The sequence below is a fragment of the Ambystoma mexicanum genome, chromosome 3p (genome assembly GCF_040938575.1).
Source record: "Ambystoma mexicanum isolate Mex_15411 chromosome 3p, UKY_AmexF1_1, whole genome shotgun sequence".
Classification (NCBI taxonomy): domain Eukaryota; kingdom Metazoa; phylum Chordata; class Amphibia; order Caudata; family Ambystomatidae; genus Ambystoma; species Ambystoma mexicanum.
In genome coordinates, this window is record NC_090925.1 from 828,811,374 (window position 1) to 828,830,227 (window position 18,854).

Sequence of the window (18,854 nt, forward strand, 5' to 3'; positions counted from 1 at the left end):
ATTTCAGAGATATACACATGCTTACTAAGAATAATGGCTAGAATGCGGTTGGACATCATGCAAGAATAGTAATTACAGCGGGGCTTGCGTTGCATTCTGATTTTTGGATTGTAATGTGCAAATTGTGCATTTGCCAGGCTAGGTCGGCGAAGGTATGCGGGTGCCCAGGGCGAGCCACATCTGGGTAACCGTTGAGGATTAATTGGGAGCATGCTTGTTGAGGAACTATGGCCAGAAATGTTGTCAGGTGTCTTACAATAGTAAGATCTGCAGCAGAGCTTGCGGGGCATGATGGTTTTTGGGGGATAATTTGTGTATTTTGCCCCCCCTTTTGTTGTGCGGCTAGGTCTGCGAGGGCGCACGGTGGTCCGGCGCAAGTGAGAGTGCGGCCGGGATTGAAAATGATACTGTCATCCCGGTGCGCAGTTTAGTGATGTAATTGGGAGTGAGATAGGTATTTTAAATGTGAAGGGGCAGTCTGCTCGGGGGGAGCTGTTTAATAGGTATTTGGATACTGCTTCTTTAAGTCCTTGTTGAGCTAGTGTGCGAACGGAACCGCCATGGGCGCGTGATTATTGGGGCTTTGGTTCACAATGATGGCAGCTGGAGGTCTTGCCGCTGGGCGGCCCGGCCATCTTAAATATGGGAATTGCTAATAAATTGCTGAACATGGATGGGAAGCACACTAGCTTTTACTCAACTATATAACTGCATTAGTGACTGGTTCGGGCCTTTTGGCATTGTTCCATGACTTACGGTGATCGCAGGTCTAGTATGGTCATGGACTGGGGCATAGAGGTGCCGCCGGCGCCAATAACCTGGGCATTTGTCCATTAGTTAGGCCAGTGTATCACCCATTTCTCATTCTTGCCAGCCCCTTTCCTTTCCCCTCTAGTAAGGTGCTGAATGAGACATTTTCTTTTGGTTTGGCGTAACAAGGCCGCAGATTTATTTTCACACATATACAACCACAGCAAACAGATCTTGAAAATAGTTCCAAAGATGTAGCGACTGCTCCTTGTCCTGCTTCCCCCTTTTTATCCATGTCCATTGCAGGCCCAACTCCCCCAAGACCTTCGAGTCTGAGAACCGCCTGCCCCTGCAGGTATTTGCGGACTGGGGGAGCGCCGTTTGTTGGAGGGAAGCTGAGCCCCAATTGCTACCGCCAGACACCCCCGCCGTTTAGGCTCCCAGGAGGCGCTGTCCAGACTGGGCAAAGCCCCTTCCGGTTTTGCAATGGCTCATTCGGAGTCTTTCTCTTCTCATTGGTTGCCACAACACCGCCACGCCAAAGGTGGGTTACCGCCCACCGTGGCTCCCCCTTTTCCTATTTTGTAGTTCTAGCAGTTCTGAGTACACCTTGCTGCCCAGTGCAACTCCGTCTATCCTCCTTTGACCAGGGATTTCACCTTTGCCGGTTGTGTCTGATCTAGGGATACTTCAGTCCCCTCCATCTTTCCGTCATACCTTGACCTGCTCTTGCACAACCGGCTCCCGGTTCGACCACCGCTTTGAGGCCAACTGCCTCCCCTTTCTTCCAACCATCCCTTGGTAGCCCCAACTCTCTCAACCCTCCGTGCCTGCTATCCCCCTACCCCTGCAGGTGTTTCTGGGCTGAGAGAGCGCCATTTGTTCGAAGAAGCGGAGCCCTCGTTGCCACCACCAGACGCCCCTGCCGTTTTAGGCTCCCAAGGGGCGCTGGCCCGACTCGTTTCTTGCATAGTCCAACCATCTCCTTTGTAGACACCGCTCTCTCAACCCTCCATGCCTGATACCCACCTGCCCCTGCAGGTGTTTTGGACTGAGAGAGCGCAATTTGCTCGAGGAAGCGGAGCCCTCGCTGCCCCCACCAGACGCCCCTGCCGTTTTAGGCTCCCAAGAGGCGCCGGTCCGACTCCGTTCCTTGCCCAACCGACTCCTTCGTGGACACGACTCTCTCAACCCTCCGTGCCTGATACCACCTTGCCCCTGCAGATGTTTTTGGGCTGAGAGAACACCATTTGTGGAAGCGGAGCTCACGTTGCCACACCAGACACTTTTTTTTTTTTTTTTTTTTTTGGACTTGTAGGCTGTTTCCCAAAAGCATTGCCTTGTGGATAGGTACCTTCCCCCATACATAAATGCATTTGTCAGCTGAGTGAATAATTGACCACCCTGTCATCTCCGGGAAATCTTGGTTGGTGCAATCGCTACCTGTCCGTATGGATCATCTCCCCCAAGTAATGCCTCCTGGAAAACCCTTTCGAATGGCTCCTGAAAACCAACCAGCCTATTATCCCTCGACATTGCTCATAACTACTAGGTACTCCCATATCTAAACAACTTCAGGCCATGCTACAGCCTTCTGCCGAATTGCATTCTGGTATTTGTAGTCTCGTTATCCAGAAGTGGGGCTTATTTGTATCCATACAACCTATACTATTAGCCATAATTTTATTATCCACCCGCAATGTTTCCGCTAATCTTTCAGTAATTGTGCCTCTTAAAAGAATGTTAAGTCCTGTGGCACGCTATCCTGTCCTAAAGACGTAGAAACCCACTTTAAGAAACCATTACTCGGTCCAGATGCATCCTAACATTTTTCTTGGATGTTGCATAAAAGTCCAGACACGCGAGTTCCGCACGTTGCTGTGCTATGGCAAATGTACTTAACTTTTCACCGTGGGAGGGACCAGTGACTCACTACGCGCAGCAGTGCCCCCCCACGCAACAGTACCCGGGGCTGTCCCCCCCAAATGCCTTGGCCATATGCCCCCCTGTCGTAAAGCCAAGGCGATCAACCCAGGAGATATGCACGCACCCATCTCTCAAACCCAACAGTTTTGGGCTGTGTATAAGCCTAAGGGATACGCCTGGCACAATCCCATGGCCATGCACCCTTCTTGCACCTGCTACCATCGATGGCTAGTAAATACCCCAATATTCCATGGCCATGCACATACACCTGTTACCATCAATGTACAGTAATACCACGGGAAACCATATCCCATGGCCATGCACTTACACCATGTTTGCACCTACTAACATCAATGGTCAGAAAATCCCTATTCGTAGAAAGTATTCCCTATTATTCGTGTGGACGTTACTGGAAACCAACTCTGATTACTTTTGTTTTTTGGAAAAACCAATCACATGCATGTGTAATGAAAGAAAATTTCTTCACTGTAAAGTCGCCATTTTTCCATTTCCAAAACCCCTTTTTTTTATTTATTTTTATTTTTTATTTTTTTAACAATAGAGAGCACCTTGACCAATGCGTAGCAGCTGCATGAAAGCCGCATTATTTAGAAATGCACGTGGCAAATGCCTAAACGCATTCTGGGACTTATAGTCTTGCAGGTATACAGGGAACTAAACCCCGGCCAGGGGCATGACTGCGTCTGGCATAAATTGAATCTACCGAATAAAAAGCCAATCTGATACCAATCCTGTGCCCAACTACCATTCCCATAATGCACCAAAATGGGCTCGAAACATTAAACGCAAACTCCTAAACACGGCCACTGACCCCCTTTCATTTCCGCCCGCAAGTATTGCAGCAATTCTTTAAAGCTGCGGCCGTACCTGGACCTCACTTGTAAAGGCACAACATTGCCACACCAACCTTAGGGGTTGTCCGTTCCTTATGCAATCACAGCCTCCAACCATACCAGCGAACACTGTGCCTATACCATACTGTGCATTGCCAATTGACCCTAAGCGAACCATCGTAAGTGAAAAGCTAGCCATTTTTCGTCCCAAATGCACATCACACCTGCCTATACCGATGTAAGTAGTGAACTGGCCAGTTATATTACAACCACAATATCTTTGGTGGTCCCCTGAGCTACTGAAACATGTGGGGAGGGGCCACCCCTTCACGCAAAATTGCGCCTTAAAAAACACTTGCGTACCGGTGCGTTACAACTGCCCTATCATAACATAAGGGGGCGACACGCCTGCCAGTACTACCCTAGCTCGCTGCTGCCACAGAGCGAATAGTAAAATGCCTCATTGTTAACTTAAACTCGGTAATCCCTGGAGCTGCAAAGTTGCCCCTGAAACGCCTTGTGTATAGGTATGTTGCAGTTGCCCTATCCTAACCTAAGGTGTGGCATAAAGTTGAGCAACACTGCCCCCTCATACCTGCACCTGGGTTGTGAATTCCCCCGCACTTTGCTATTACGTCCCTGCTAAACTTCTTAGCCCACATTTGTGCCCATGTCGCACCATCATGTAACTCAGTCCTACCATCTTGCCTCGTGGTGCTCCGACACCCGACACCAGAGTCCAGCCATAATGCTTATAACACCATTTCGTCGTCACTGCCTCGTGATGCACCCCCTAACGTTGGAAAGAGGCATGCCATAATCCTTGTAGCACAACTGTGTGCTACCTGCCTCGTGGCGCTCCCACACTTAATGTAAGGCGTCATTCAATACTGTTTATAGTGCCATTTTGTAGTCCCTGCCCAGTGGCACTCCCCCATCCCTTGGGAAGAGTCGTATCTGCTTGTCCCGCCGTTGCAAACGTCAGATCTTTCCTTTTCGTACCGACTGTTTAAATAGTTCCCAAGGTAGCGTTTGACAGTAACATGTGTCGTAAATTGTGCAATTTAAAGACTACCGTACAGTAACTGGTCAAAACTGCTAGGCGCACAGTGAAGTAACACACCATAGCAGCTTATTCGCATTGTCACTTTCGTGACGCCCCTCACCGTGCCTGCAATACTAAACCAGTTGACCACTACTACTACTACTGCCCGCACAACCGCAATGGAAGAATACATGCCCGCATTTCTAGAACATCTTAGTATTTGTGTATGAAATATGCTAGGTTACTCATAACGCGCTTAATACCCAGAGGTTTCTATGCGCGGACCGAACCTGGAGTGCTTTGTACCGTCGTGCTTCCAAGTTGAGCACGTTACCCCTTGAGCTATCCTCCACCTTATAAAGTTAGAATGCCGCCTTAAAACCAAAATGCCACGAACCACCACCGGTGGGACCCGAACCCACGACCCCTGATTTAGGAGGACAGTTTCTTATCCATTAGGCCACCGGGACCACTCGTGTGTGACAACCCACCCAGTGCTGTGCTAACAGAAACCACCCGCCTGTTCTGCGTGTTGCGGACAACCTCCGATCCCAACTTCAACATTGCCCCAAATGTGTCACCTGGGTGGGCATAAGATCAGTACCCCCGTCCGACCACCTAAGGTGCCATATGTAATTTACACCGCAAGTTCTGCTGCAGCGCTTATTAATGTGCGAAATCGGACCACTATTCCCACAATTATTCCTTAGTTGTATACTCCTACTTAGTTCCACAACGGTTGCCCTAACGCAGCTTCGCCCGACTGAGATGTTGGACTAAACACCCTGCATGAACAGTTGAGGCCTATTTATTACTCTAACTTTTTGAGATGCTTTTGATTGGAAGGATCCCCGTGTGGCTTCTCGCCCACTGTTTCCTTTAATTCCTCTTTCTTTGTCCAACGTATGGGGATACCCTGGCGCCCTTTTAAATTACCAAGACTCTCCCAGACCGATAGCCCGATAGTCCCGGCATTAACCCCATATGCGCCCGCAGCCGCTTCAAAAGCACCTAAAACCTTAAACCCCTGCAGCAACTCCCATAAGATCGACCGCCGACCAGCTCCCTTATTGTCCGTTAATACGAGCGCGTACCCCGAGGGGACAGACACCCCGGAGTGACGTAGACCCAGCGCAGAGATGTCATGACCCAAAACCAAGCCCGAGTAATATTTAGGTTTGCTGTGCTGCAGCACAAAAGTCAATCGGGCTCACCGCCATACGACCCAACTAGGACCCAAATAATGAAGAGGCCATACAAATCGCTGACGCTGCACCTGGAAACATAACAATGGGTAACTCGAGTTGGTAGTACCCATATAAGCAACACGGAGAGAGCTAAAGCTGCTTTATAGAAGCAAAGAGTAATGAGGGCAGCCTGCTTATGCTCTATGTGCCAGCGAAGAGAACAGATACTTTACGAAGTGTTTCTTCTCGAGTGGATGTTCCCATTGCCAAACGTTTCTAAAATTCTAGCCCTTTTCCTCTGAACACAGGAACACTTTTCTGATTTATCTCAGTAACACAGGGGTTGGGAACTGAGGAGACCGATCGTCACGGCATTAACCCCATATGCGCCCGCCGCCGCTTCAAAAGCGCTAAAACCTTAAAACCCTGCAACAACCCACCTAACCTCGATCGCCGACCAGCTCCCTTATTCTCCTATTAATACGGAGAGCGCACCCAGCTACTTCAGAAGCGACAACAGCGCATATATGGCGCTATATCCACCCCGATCCTTACCCGACGCATACTCCTTGCTGGAACACCATCCACTCCTTCACTGGAAATCGCCCCAACATCGGAACTCTTCATCTTTCTGGATCGAAAAAAGCACTCCAGCAGACACAGCATCACGGGATCACAGAATCACAAACAGCAACAAATCCAAAACGAAATCCTCTCCTGGTTGACGGGCGCCCGGCTGCTGGAAGAGCTGCAAGTGCTCCTGTGCCGGGCGCCCGCTGCATATGAAGCCCTTGCTCCTCCCCTTTCCATTGTTGCCCTACGCGGGCTTACTGTTGCGCTTGGCGCTCTTTTGGACTCTTGCCGCCCTCTCCCCTGCCACCGAGGGGGGGAGGGGGGGGAGAGAGCGGAAAGAGGAAGGCCCCTGCCCCGGTTATCGGGGTGCCTCCTCCATTTTCTTTCTGTATTTCCGTCGTCACCTTCATGAAAAGGGGCCCATGGTGGCGCATGGCTATTCGTTTCTCTTGTATGAACCAGGTTGAATAGTAACGAAGGGGGAGTATTTTGACAAAAGGAGTATGCAGATTGTGTATTTAAAAGAATATTTATTCAGGATTAATGTGCAGTATCACTAGTGGCTTTACAAAGGGCAGGTTAAGCTGCAGGAAGGATGGTGAATATTGTTTTTTTCAGCACCATTAAATTGGCGGCTCGGCTATAAGGAGTGGTTCCATGGCGCGGCTATGGTGCAAGACAATTGTGCCTTATTTGGAATTTGTGGCACGGCTACAGGGTGTGGTTTCAGGGGAACTATGGTGGAACAAAGGTGAGCTTTGCAGTAGTTTGGGGGGGGGGGGGGTGGGTGTGTGTGTGTGATGAAGTTCGAGGTGGGCAAATACGTGGGATATGGTTAATGCGCAGTAGCCCAGGGGTAAGGGGGGTCGCAGAGCACCACAGGTTCGGTCCCCGGCTCAATGCTTAGAGACCTGGATAGTAAGCGTGTTATAAATAAGGTACTATATCAGACACGGGGAGCAGTTACAAGAGAGATCCGAATGTTCCTTTCATCATCTGCCATATGGTAGCATAGTGTTTAATGTCCCCATCCGTTGATCAACAGGCTTGATTTCAAATTGTTGATGAGGGGGGAACGCTGGGAATTGGTACCCTAAAAAAACACCCCATGGGTTCCGGGCAGGGGTCTCTACGAAGGCCAAAGTGCAATTTGGTGTGTAAAGGATTGCAAGTTACTGTTCACAGTCATAATTACTGATCGGTACATATTGCACTGGCGATACCGCAGTTGGAATCTCCTGGGAAAGGGGTTTGGCATTATAGGCTGGGGACGAACTCCGCCTTTTAGCCCATACGCCGTATGAATAACGAGCAACGCCCGGAAGCGGGAGGGACCGTCGCTAATATATAAAGACTGAATGATGACATGTGTTAAGGGGTTTCCTTCAGGTACTGTGGGGCTATAACACAGTTAAGACCCCAGGGTATGGGCTCTCTTACCCTGTAGGCGAAGCAGACCCCACAGCAGCTTGGTCGTAAGTTTAAGGGTCGACAGGGAGACCATTGGTAAGTGGCCGAGGTCGGGATATGGATGCTGGCATTATGGGAGAGTGAGATGCGCCCTACAGGCGTGGGTCACTTGAGTGAGGGGTTAAAGGAAGTTAGCCAAAGTTGGGGGGTGGGGGGAGTCTCAAGAGGGCAGCGCAGCAGAAGCAGGCTCGCATGGGTGGCATTGGGGGACAGAACATCGCAGGTACTGTTCCTGGATACAAGAGCATAACCTTTGGGGTATTAAGCACGTTAGAAGAACCCAACATAACAAGCAGGAAACGTCCATTTGTCGTACCATCCAGGAAACTTAGTTGGTCACAGATGGGTGAAGGCAAAGGGTCGAGGTGGGTGCATACGCGTGATGCGGCTAAGGCATCAGAGCAGGTAGAGCTAGGCCTCTAAGTGGTTGAAGGAGCACCACGGCGCTACAATCAAGCGGTTATGTCGTAGGTGGAGTACCTCGTGAAGGTCACATGCCATGGTTGTAAAGGAGCAAGCACGAAGGCAGAAGGGTTCATGGCTGTTATATGAAAGGTGGAAGTACTACGGGTTGCATAGAGGCCCCCCACAAGTTAGTCACAGAGTTGGGCGCCTGCGGCAGATCCCAGTTGCGACAGGGGACGCTGTTAGGGTACAGCCCGCGCGACTCTCAGAAATGTAGTGCGCGGGGGCAAGCGAGGCTTGTGTCTGTTCTGTTTTATATGTGTGTGTCTTTAGTTGGCTAGTTGGAACTATATATTACAAAGCATATAAAGAAAACTGGGTGGATACGATTCAATTGAGGGGGTAAAGTCGGGAACAGGAGTGGAGATTAAGTCCTCAGCCTGTGGGGTATAGGTTGGACCTATCGTGAAGCAAGAAAAATGACGGTTGACCCGGGGGATAGCAGGATTGTTAAAGTTGGGCTGAGGGGCCACGTGGCTGGCATTATCCAAACTACAAGGTAAATTGGGTGATGCATCATTCTCTAGGGATGATGTTTTAGCAATGGAGTGGGGTACATCCTTTGCACGGGGAGCGGGACGTTAACTTAACAGGGCGACAAGCCGACTCAGCCTTTATCCCTCTGGGTCATTAAGCGGGTTGCAGTGATCAGGATTCACTGGGTAGGTAGCGGTGTGGGTTAACGAGAAGCTACTTAAATGCTAGACATGGGGCCGAGGAGCGCTAACCTACGGAAGGAATAGAAAGGTGAAGAAAAGGTAATTAACTAGTTGAGGGTCCAGCACCCCCGGCTATGAACGGCACTCCTGCAGTCCGGTAAAAATTTGGCAAAGACTGAGGATTATGGAAGGGGCAGGAACGACACAAGGGGTACGGAAGGCAAAGTTGGTTGTGAAGAGCTAAAACAAAGGAATAAAAGCTCAACTTTGTAAACTGGGAGGGTCTTTACTCTTCTCGTGACCAGCGCCCCTTGCAGGCCTAAGCGGCAGGGGCGTCTGGTGGTAGCAATAAGGGCTCAGCTTCCCCTGAACTAACAGCGCTCTCCCAGCCCAGGAACACCTGCAAGGGCAGGTGGGGCTCAGACATGAAGGGCTTGGGGAGCTGGGCCTACCTACTGTGGAGTTGGTTAGACAAAAGGGGGAAGCAGGTGGCTGGACACGGAGCAGTCACCTCACGGAGCTCCTGCAAAGGTATGCCACTGGAATGAAGAAGTTGGAAAGGGGGGAGCCGTGGTGGGCGGTAACCCACCTTCGGCGTGGCGGTGTTCTGGCGACCAGTGACAAGACACAGACTCCGAATGAGCCATGGGAAAGCCGGAAGGGTCTTCGCTCGTCTTGGACCTCTTGGGAGCCTAACCGGCGGGGGGCGTCTGGTGGTAACAATCAGAGGCTCAGCTTCCCCCGAAAAAACAGCGCTCCCACGGGTCTCAGGCACAAAAGGTTGGGGGGAGTTGTGCCTACTATGGACTGTGTTAGGAAAAGGGGGAAGCACGTTTTTGGACACGTAGCAGTCGCCACAACTTCAGAACTATTTTCACAGATATTGGCTGTGTTTTATTACATGTTCAAAAATAAAATCTGTGACCTTTTATGCCAAAAAAAGCATGTCTCATTCTGCACCTTACTGGTTGGGAAAGTCAGGGGCCAAGAGAAATGAACAAGAATAATGTATGTTGGCGTAATATTAGACAAATGGCTGGGTTATGTACAGTCGCTGGTTGCCCCTAATAGACAAGTACGTATGTGCGTGGGAGCTCTCGGGAGCGTTGGAGATCTCAGGATGGCAGCTGCCCTCAACTACTGCGGAGACCTTTAAGTAGGGTGACCAGATTTAATAAGTAAAACACCGGGACAGGGCAACTAACCTCAAAGTAGGACTAACTCTTGAAAGTGGCTCTCCAGGCACTACATTTCAGTAGCGTTTGGAGGAGAAGGGAGTTTAAATGTTAATGTTCAAATAAACACATATTGCAATTAATCACAAACTAACCCTATCCTATGTTGCAAAATGCAGCATTTCTTCTGTGCGAGATTGTGGATTCCTGCCAGCCAGCTACAAAGACCAAAAACCGGGACCACTGCAGTTTCCAATGGGAACATAATCTTGAGAAAGGGGACAGAGCACCAAAAACCGGGACAGTCCTGGCAAAACCGGGACGTCTGGTCACCCTACCTTTTAAGCCATGCTGATGAGGGTGGTGTTGAGGCCTCCCTCGAAGAGGTGTGGCATTATGCTGGGAGCGTCCCGCATTAAATGAGCACCCGGGCAGACTGCAGGCCACTGAAGAAGTGCCGGGCCTGGTGTTACATAATATATGCTATCTCGTACAGTTCTAGTCTACGTGTTTTGGTTGTCTTCGTAGCCGCAGGCTGGGCCTTTATAACATCGGGACTCTTGGGCAAGCAGTGGGTGAAGTTATGTTATTTGGTATTCGTATAGCGCCTACTACCATTAGTATGGCCTCAAAGCGCTTTAGTGTGCAAACATGTAGTGGAACCATGCCACCTCCTCGCAGATCAGACATGTATATTCCAGAGACCTGTGCTGAAACACTGCGCCATACTGTGGTACAGTGTAGAAGGGCAGACAACGGACTTCTACTGTGCTGTATAACCTATTCCAGGGGCGTTGCTAGGGGGTGGGGGGCTAAGGGGGCTATAGCCCCTGATCTTTTGGTTGTAGCCCCGGATAGAATCTCGGGAGCTACAGCCAAAAGAATAGCTAGCCCCCAGCCCCAACAGTTCTGACATCAGCTTAGCCCCGGGACTTTTCCAGACCTAGCAACTCCCCTGACCTATTCCATTCCCCTCTCTGATCTTGGGGGCCACTATTCGCAAGCACATGCTTCCATGACCTTTGGCACCTCACAGCTCCCTTGCCACCTTGATATCCCTGTGCAACCGTCGGTGAGTGATATTTCCACATTCTCCTACCACTCAACTGTCCCATAAAGGGAAGATTCACAGAACTACTTCGGGAGCGAATTTCCTACAGTGACGCACAACATGGAGTATCCAATTGATCGCACAAATAAATGGCCATATCCCTTCTTTCCTTTTGTACGAAGAACTTCCCAGTTGGTACATCCTCTTCCATTCATACCATACACGCACGCCAGCCTGAGGAAACATGCACATTTATAATGCAGATTTGGTCTATATGCACCTCCTGGAGTGCAAGGAAACCTGCATTTCAGAGGGGGTTGGGGGAGAGGGGGTGTGAGCTAACTGGTGATGGGCGGGGCCACTTCAGTAACCAGGCAGAGTAAACCTAGAGGCTCTGCCCCCTCTGTTCTACCCCAAGGGGTGTCTGGTGTCGAGCCTATTTAACCCCCTTTCCCCACCCACTCATCCCCTCCCCTCCTACCAACCCCCCTCCCACCTCTACTCGCCAACATCAGCGCCTCGGTCCAGCATTACACACACTCGCACACAGCCCCCATACATCATAGTCATTTACACACACTCATTCACACGTGCATTATATACACACTCTTGCACACATGCATAATAAGGTACCATTCAACACCCTTTAACCCTGCTAGTTTCAGAAAAAGGCTTACTTCACCTTTCTGCGTAACAAAAGGCAAGTGCCCATATCCGCTCCCTCCCCTCGGTTGTGAAAGAACACATAACATTGTTCGCTCAAATCTGTGGGGAGGCTCTACCAAATCTGGATTGTAAGTGCATTCCTATTGTATTTTCCCAAACCTTTTAAATCCTCTTTAAATGCAGAAAATTCAATTGTACTCTGTGGATTGCATTTGGCTTAATGCATCTGAAATATGTTAATTGGCAATCCTCAGTGGAATGCAATCCCTAAACAGTCCAAGCAATCCAATCGCCAAGTAATCCAGTAAAAATCCAAAAGCAATCCAATCCCCACACAATTCACTAAAAATCCCAAAGAATGCAATCCCCAAATAAATCCAAATCCATGGATTGCATTTGGCTTCCTTTTGGCTTAGTGCACCTGAAATATGTTAATTAGAAATCCTTACTGGTAGAAGCAATGCAATCCCAAAAAATCCTATAAAAATACAGAAGCAATACAATACCCAAATCTCTTACAAATCCATAAATAATCCTATAATAATCCAAACGGTGTTAACTATAACCCTGTAAACAAACCCTCCGGTAGTGATTACACTGATTGGGTCTTAAGTCATTTGGGTACCATTACATGAAAGTCTAGCAATGTGAATGGGATATTATCTATTTAAAAAAAGAATTAACACCTGCTTTTTATTCAATTGTATATATTAAGGGAAACGATGAGGTTCAACCTGAAACTGTCTACATAGCACATCCCATTTCTGCACATCACTTAACTCCTCCGGTATGAATCCATCAATGTAAAATGAACATGTTTTCTTTAAGCCCTTCTGTGCGCTATTTAAGAGTGCCGGCTGCTGCCTACGGGATGGCCGCATTGTCATGCCCATGGGAAAACAAAGAACACACTTACGGCGAAACTGCATTATCTTGGGGCTGCAGGCAGCTCATGGAATGCTGGGGCTGTAGGCAGCTATTCTGCAATCACTGAATTTCTGGTGCAGCCCTGTCATTTTGGAAATACTTTTAAAGCTTCATTTTCCAATAGCATAGGACAAAATGTTTGTTCTGGGAATAGCTACGGACATGTGCTCAGACTCAGAAGAAAATGTATTTATCCAGGTAAAGTGAAAACGTCAAGTTGACTTTTACTTTCCACAGGAATGTCAGAAGCTAGAAGCTAGAAGCTAGAGAGCTAGTTCAGCAGGTTGTGCTACTGGTGCTAAGATCTCGGGTTCAGCGTGCATCTGCTGACTTCTTCCATTTTTTTCTTCTGGGAACTGCTATAGAATGTGTTGCTAATCCCCATTATCTATTATAATATATATATATATTTTTAATGTAAAAAATATACCCAGGAGTGCTTGCTTTCTAGCACCACTGCTACTAACTTTATTTAAAACCCCTGCTACTCAGCAACACAGAACCACAACGTCCAATTTAACCTCAGTAGGTCGATCACCCAGACCCACCACATAACCTCATGGACCGTGAGGATAGCTAAGGGGCGAAGCGCTCGTCTTGGAAGCAAGACAACGCAAAGCAACACAGGTTTGAATCCCGGGTCTGCGCTTAGAAACTGGTTCTCCGGTATTAGGAGTGTTATTAAAAAAGAAAATTATACATTTATGGAACCACAGCAGCTCACTCGGGTAACCCAAACACCCTACCTCAGCGCAGCATCTGACCCCCATTGCACCAAGTAGCTACTACCCCAGAAAAAGCAGATCTGCCTAACTTCCGGGACCTCCGGGTCCCCCCCTCGCCCCCCCAGCTTCTGGGTTTTCAAGCTCTTCTCGCGGTCTCAAATGTAGGCAGGTTTCAAATGTAGGCAGGTCTGCAGTAAATCCATCACCCAACCATACTTTCCAACATCACCCCAGCATTGCTCGGCAGGGCCCCCACCACCCACCTTTCCAACAGCAACTCCACCACCCAAGCCATATGCCTCTGAACCTTTCAGGTCCCCCAGGGTTGGTGAAAGCAGATGATTGGGTGACACCACTAAAAACATGTGAGTTTAGGGCTATGGCCAAGCACACAACACCAAAACACACCCACTACCCAGCCTCATTCAAGAACTAAACCCTTTACCTTATAAGTGATTTCAATCCGGAATACACCCAAGTCATGCCCAGCGTGTAGTGCGCAATTGAAACCCTTATTTATTTTTATCTATAAATTCAATATTCTGAACAATATACCACTTGTGTCACACCCTTCTCCTGGACCCCACCCCCACCGCTACCCCCGGTCACACTGAACCACACTTGCAAAGGTAAATATTTATGTATTTTAAATGTAATCACAACATATTTTAATAGGTAAACAACAATCACCAATGGGGTGACAGAACACTGAATGATGATCTTTAATACACTATGAATCAAGTAATGAGTACAAAAAACAAATTCAGCACAGAAAATAATTATTTGGAATTGGTATAGAACAGATGGCACTATGGTTAGGAGTCCCCCTCCCCCCCTCCCTGCAACACCCCTCAATCCCCCCCCCCCAGTAGGCAATGTAAAGAGATGGGAGGAGAGATCAGGTATTCAGGAATAGCACAAACAGAATATCAGTTCCACCTTCCCCCTTCAAACACAAGAGAAAAACGGAATTGACTTTGCAGCTGTCAGAATGGCTTTGAAATTGACTTTGGAATTGACAGAGCGAAAAAATACTTAAATTGTTATAAATTCCTACGGGAGCCGTTTTGAACAGTTGCACACAATCGCAAGCAATGATTTAGTCAAAAGAAAACAATGGAATTCTCAAAGTCCAAGTTGGAAACAATTTAAAGCTATTTCACACGTGTAAAATTTCTCAATGTAAAATTGCAGCAAACTTTTCCTTGCGCGATATTTGCTATAACGGGAGAATAGCACAATGCGGTTTTGGGTTCTATGCATAGCTAAGGATGTGGGGTACAAGTAGGAGTTGAAATTTGAAATGCACTTTGAAAATGACAGATGGGTTCATTACAATAGATTATGACTATGAAAAAGTGAATGCCACAGGTGTATCTACAGTCACGTGATCAGCGTAACCCGCCTGTTATGGATGCTCTACTTCTACAGATGAGAAAAGAGTCAGCGCACAGATAGTTCTAGCAACACTATGGTTCTAAATGAAAGATAGTATGGGTTTGAGATTGGGATAAGACAATGCAAATATACTATGGGTCACAGTTCTTCCTATTAATACTCACAGGATAAGTTATTAAATTGGACCGTCAGTTCTGGTCATGGATTGAATCTGGTCTAGGAGGAACAGCACATCGGGCACGGGATCAGATCAGCTAGGCCAGTCACTGGACTTGCACAGGATCAGCCCTCTTAGTCGGTGGATATTCCAATCGGCTGGATAGCAAGTTCCTCAGGCAAGCCTAGTGGTAGCAAGCTAGAGATTTTCAGGATACTAGTTCAAAAGGCCTTCTCACACCACAGCGCTTCGCTGGGTTGCAAGAATAAGTTTGAAGATTTAGGCCTTGCAGAAAGCCAATAGTTCTCTACTGCTTGCAAGAGTCTTGGCATCTGGATCTGGAAAGATGTTAAAGCTGGATGTAGAATGCTGGATCAGAGTGCTTCGCCGGAATCAGGAAAGTTGGATATGTTCACGGAAGGAAAGTTAGTGGATCAGTGAATCCTTGTGTTGTCAGCTGTCTCTGTCCTTTTAAAATGACATCACAAAAATGGGTGTATGGGCCGGCTTAGCTAAGCTTGCCCCTGTGAGCTTGGATTGGGTCAAAACTTCATCTCCACCTTGCATTTGAGTGATTGGATCAAGGCCGGATGATGTCACATTTTATGGTTTGCTTTACAGTTCTTGGAGACCTTCCTTTTGCCACCAGTCTCAAAATCGGATTTTATACTAAATACACATTTCTACATTGGTCACTTTTACACATATCACACACAAAGATGCCATTTTTTATGTAGCATCTGTTCCTCACAATCCTGCAGCTGTGGGGTCTTGTTTCAACTTTCTACAGAATTTTGTCCTTTTTGCTATGAACACACTTACCAAACTTTATGCAAATTTACACAAATGTGTGCGTACATTTTCACAATTCTAGGATTCACACATTTCACATAAAACCACATATATTGCCATTCCTTCCTGAACATGTTACACGGTTCTGCCACCTCTTAAAACGTGCAGCCAAAATTTAGACTAACAGAAATGTCCTTGGTATATTTTTTACCATTTTGAATCATAAGTTATGAGTCTTTAAAAATTGTTCTTTGTTCATGTTTAACAGCAAATGGTATGCCCCTTTTTTCTCCCCCTTGCATCTAGGAGGATCCCTCTCCCTGTTTGTTCCTTCCAGGAGCCATTTATGACCCTCTCACACCTCCGTTTCCTGGGTGGAAGGGCCTGCTATTGGTCATTCTCTTTCTGCAGACAAGAGTCTGGGTTACCCCACAATTGGCAACGCCGCATGAGTTTCTGCTGAGAGGAAGGCCCTCCTCTTGGGAGAAACCGGTTTGTCCACTTCCAAAGGGTTGCAGCTCAGCCAAGCTAATTTATTCTTAATTAAAACCAGGAAAAACTACATTTGTTGCATCAAACATAAATACATTATTTTCTCAGCTTTAACTGTGTAGGATAAAGGCAACTGAGATCAGTATTCCTTTTAGCCACAATCCTTTTTATGTTTGCTGACCTGGCAGACTTTTTAGTTGAGATCACTTTAAAGTTTCATCAGTAACTCATCTGACCGCAGTCATTTAGGTAGCCCAGGGTAATGAACCCAGATTCTGACAGGGGCTGTCAGTTTACATACAATCCAGTTTTTCTAAAGACTGTTTTGCTCTTTACATTAGGACTTTGTGTGTTTGCAATGCTTCATTAGATTACATGAACTTTAGTGCCAGGCAAGATTTTGGATGTTAAGAAGTGTTGTATTATAGGCATTTTGGAGTTTTTAGCACCAAAGCAAATGTCATTTGTAGGCACATTTTGGAGTTTTATTTACAAAGCGCTGCTTCTCTCTCTGCACTCTGGGGCAGGTTGTGCATCCATCTTTTTGTGTGCTTGAGAACACAAGTTTTTGTAGGTTTATTGTTGGTTTTAGGCGCGCACAAATTATGCCGCCATTGTTGCAGTTCCTTGCACCATAAGTATTAGAGTGATCATGCATAGCACAGCGGAGTGGGTCAATACATCCCACAACCTCACTATTCAGTCTCACCACCAAAGTGCCCCATCACTCAACCTTACCCAAGCACCCTCTCACTCAACATCATCTTAGAGCACCATGCACCCAATTCCACACCCCAGCATGTCCTGTGCATGTCACTCCAGTTCTCATACTTGCTGACCTCCTCAGCATCAGACCCAACTGCGGCGCCTCTGCCCAGAACTCCACTAACCAACATCACTGTTCCAGCCTTTTTGCGTCTAGCGCATCACTGCATGAATGTGCAGCTCTGATGGTTGCGCCCCACAGAACATCATGGGACTGTGGCTTCACTATCCAGCAGACCACATTGCAGAGCTAAGGCATGCCATAAAGAAGCACAGAACAACGTGGCAACCCAGAAAATAACGGTTCCCGATTCTCAACAAAGCTCCAGCTGTTGCTCGGTGTTGCTTGTTCCCCATTCTACCTGCTCTTGACTCCTGGTTTCTCTGACCTCATCTGGCTCCTGGAATCCATTGGATTTTGGACTGGCTTGGATTTTCTCTGTGGTTCACCTGATCTGCTGGTGACTTCCTGGACTCGCACACATTACTTCAGGTATTCCGTTTGAGTGGTCCATTCTGTATAACCTGTGTCTTTGCCTTGTTCAGTTTGTGGGGACCTTCCATTTGCCCACCATATCTTCCATTCAAACTGGTGACCCCTTTTGGTCATTTGTCAGAGGGGGTTGCTTTATGTAGAGTAAGATTAAATTCCATCCACGTGGGCCTGGCTGCGAAACCTGCCAATCGCCCCAGAGCCTCACCACCAACATCCCCAAAAACCACACCCCGGTGCCCCACCAACCAATACCATCCCAGCAACTAACTGCACCCAAGAACTCTCATGACATCCAAACTCACTGCAGCACACAAACTTACCACCAAACTCCCCAATAAACTTCAACCTATCCTCTCAGCCCAGTTCACCCAAAGCTAAACCTCAGCCCACTCTCCCTAACACCGCAGCACCCCACCACCCAACCTCGCCCAGCACCTTACCCTATTACCCCACCACCAAAACTCTCCCCAGCACCCTACTTCAGCCAGTGTTTCCACAAATGTATTGTATTAAGATCAGGAAGTAGATCTCTTGAAAAGATGCCTGCATCATTGAACTTGCACCTGCAATAACCAAACATGTCTTGTTTAAGAGCATAGTGTGTAGCAGAGTTTAGCATGTGGTATTACGATCTGGAGTGGTCAGGGTGATGTCCTGGTGGTAACACCTGGTAATTAAATCTCAGTAGACAACTAGGGCAAAATTCAAAACCTCAGAATTACAGTGGGAGTCCTCCAGCATGTTGTACCAAACTGGACCCCTTTGGGAGATGCCCTACTACGTCATGCTATGTTTCTATGGGGATGCGTCCACAACGGCTGCACCTTGATATGAAATTCTTAAATGGACATTTAGTGTGGTGTGATTTGTGTATTCAATATCCTGCATTAGTATGTAGCATGTAGTGAGTTGCCTTAGGTTCAGTGTCATCATTTGAGTTGGATCTTAATGACTGCCCAGTGGTTGGTTAAGGCTTGTTGAACAGCCAGGTCCTTTGTGTATTAACACCTCAGTGCCTCTTTCTGCTGTTTCACATGACTGTAGGAGTACATATTTACTCTATTTCAGAGGTCTGCTCTGGTGGTATGAGATTATCTTATCTCGGATAAACCTAACACCATGGGCCGGAAGAGCCTGTGGGTTTTGGAGTGCTTTGAAAATGTATTTTTCTTTCTTTACTGGTAGTCAGTGGATGGTTCTTCGAGGTGATGTGATTTGATCTCTCCTCTTTGGCCTGGGCACGAGTCTTTCAGCTGTGTTCTGGATGTTTTGTAGTTACTT

The 18,854-nt window shown here is 47.6% G+C and overlaps 1 protein-coding gene across 4 annotated transcripts in view; it reads left to right on the top strand.

The window, feature by feature from the left end:
- BCKDK (branched chain keto acid dehydrogenase kinase) overlaps positions 1-18,854 on the top strand; it is a 744,533-nt gene that overhangs the window by 107,508 nt on the left and 618,171 nt on the right. The window lies entirely within an intron of this gene.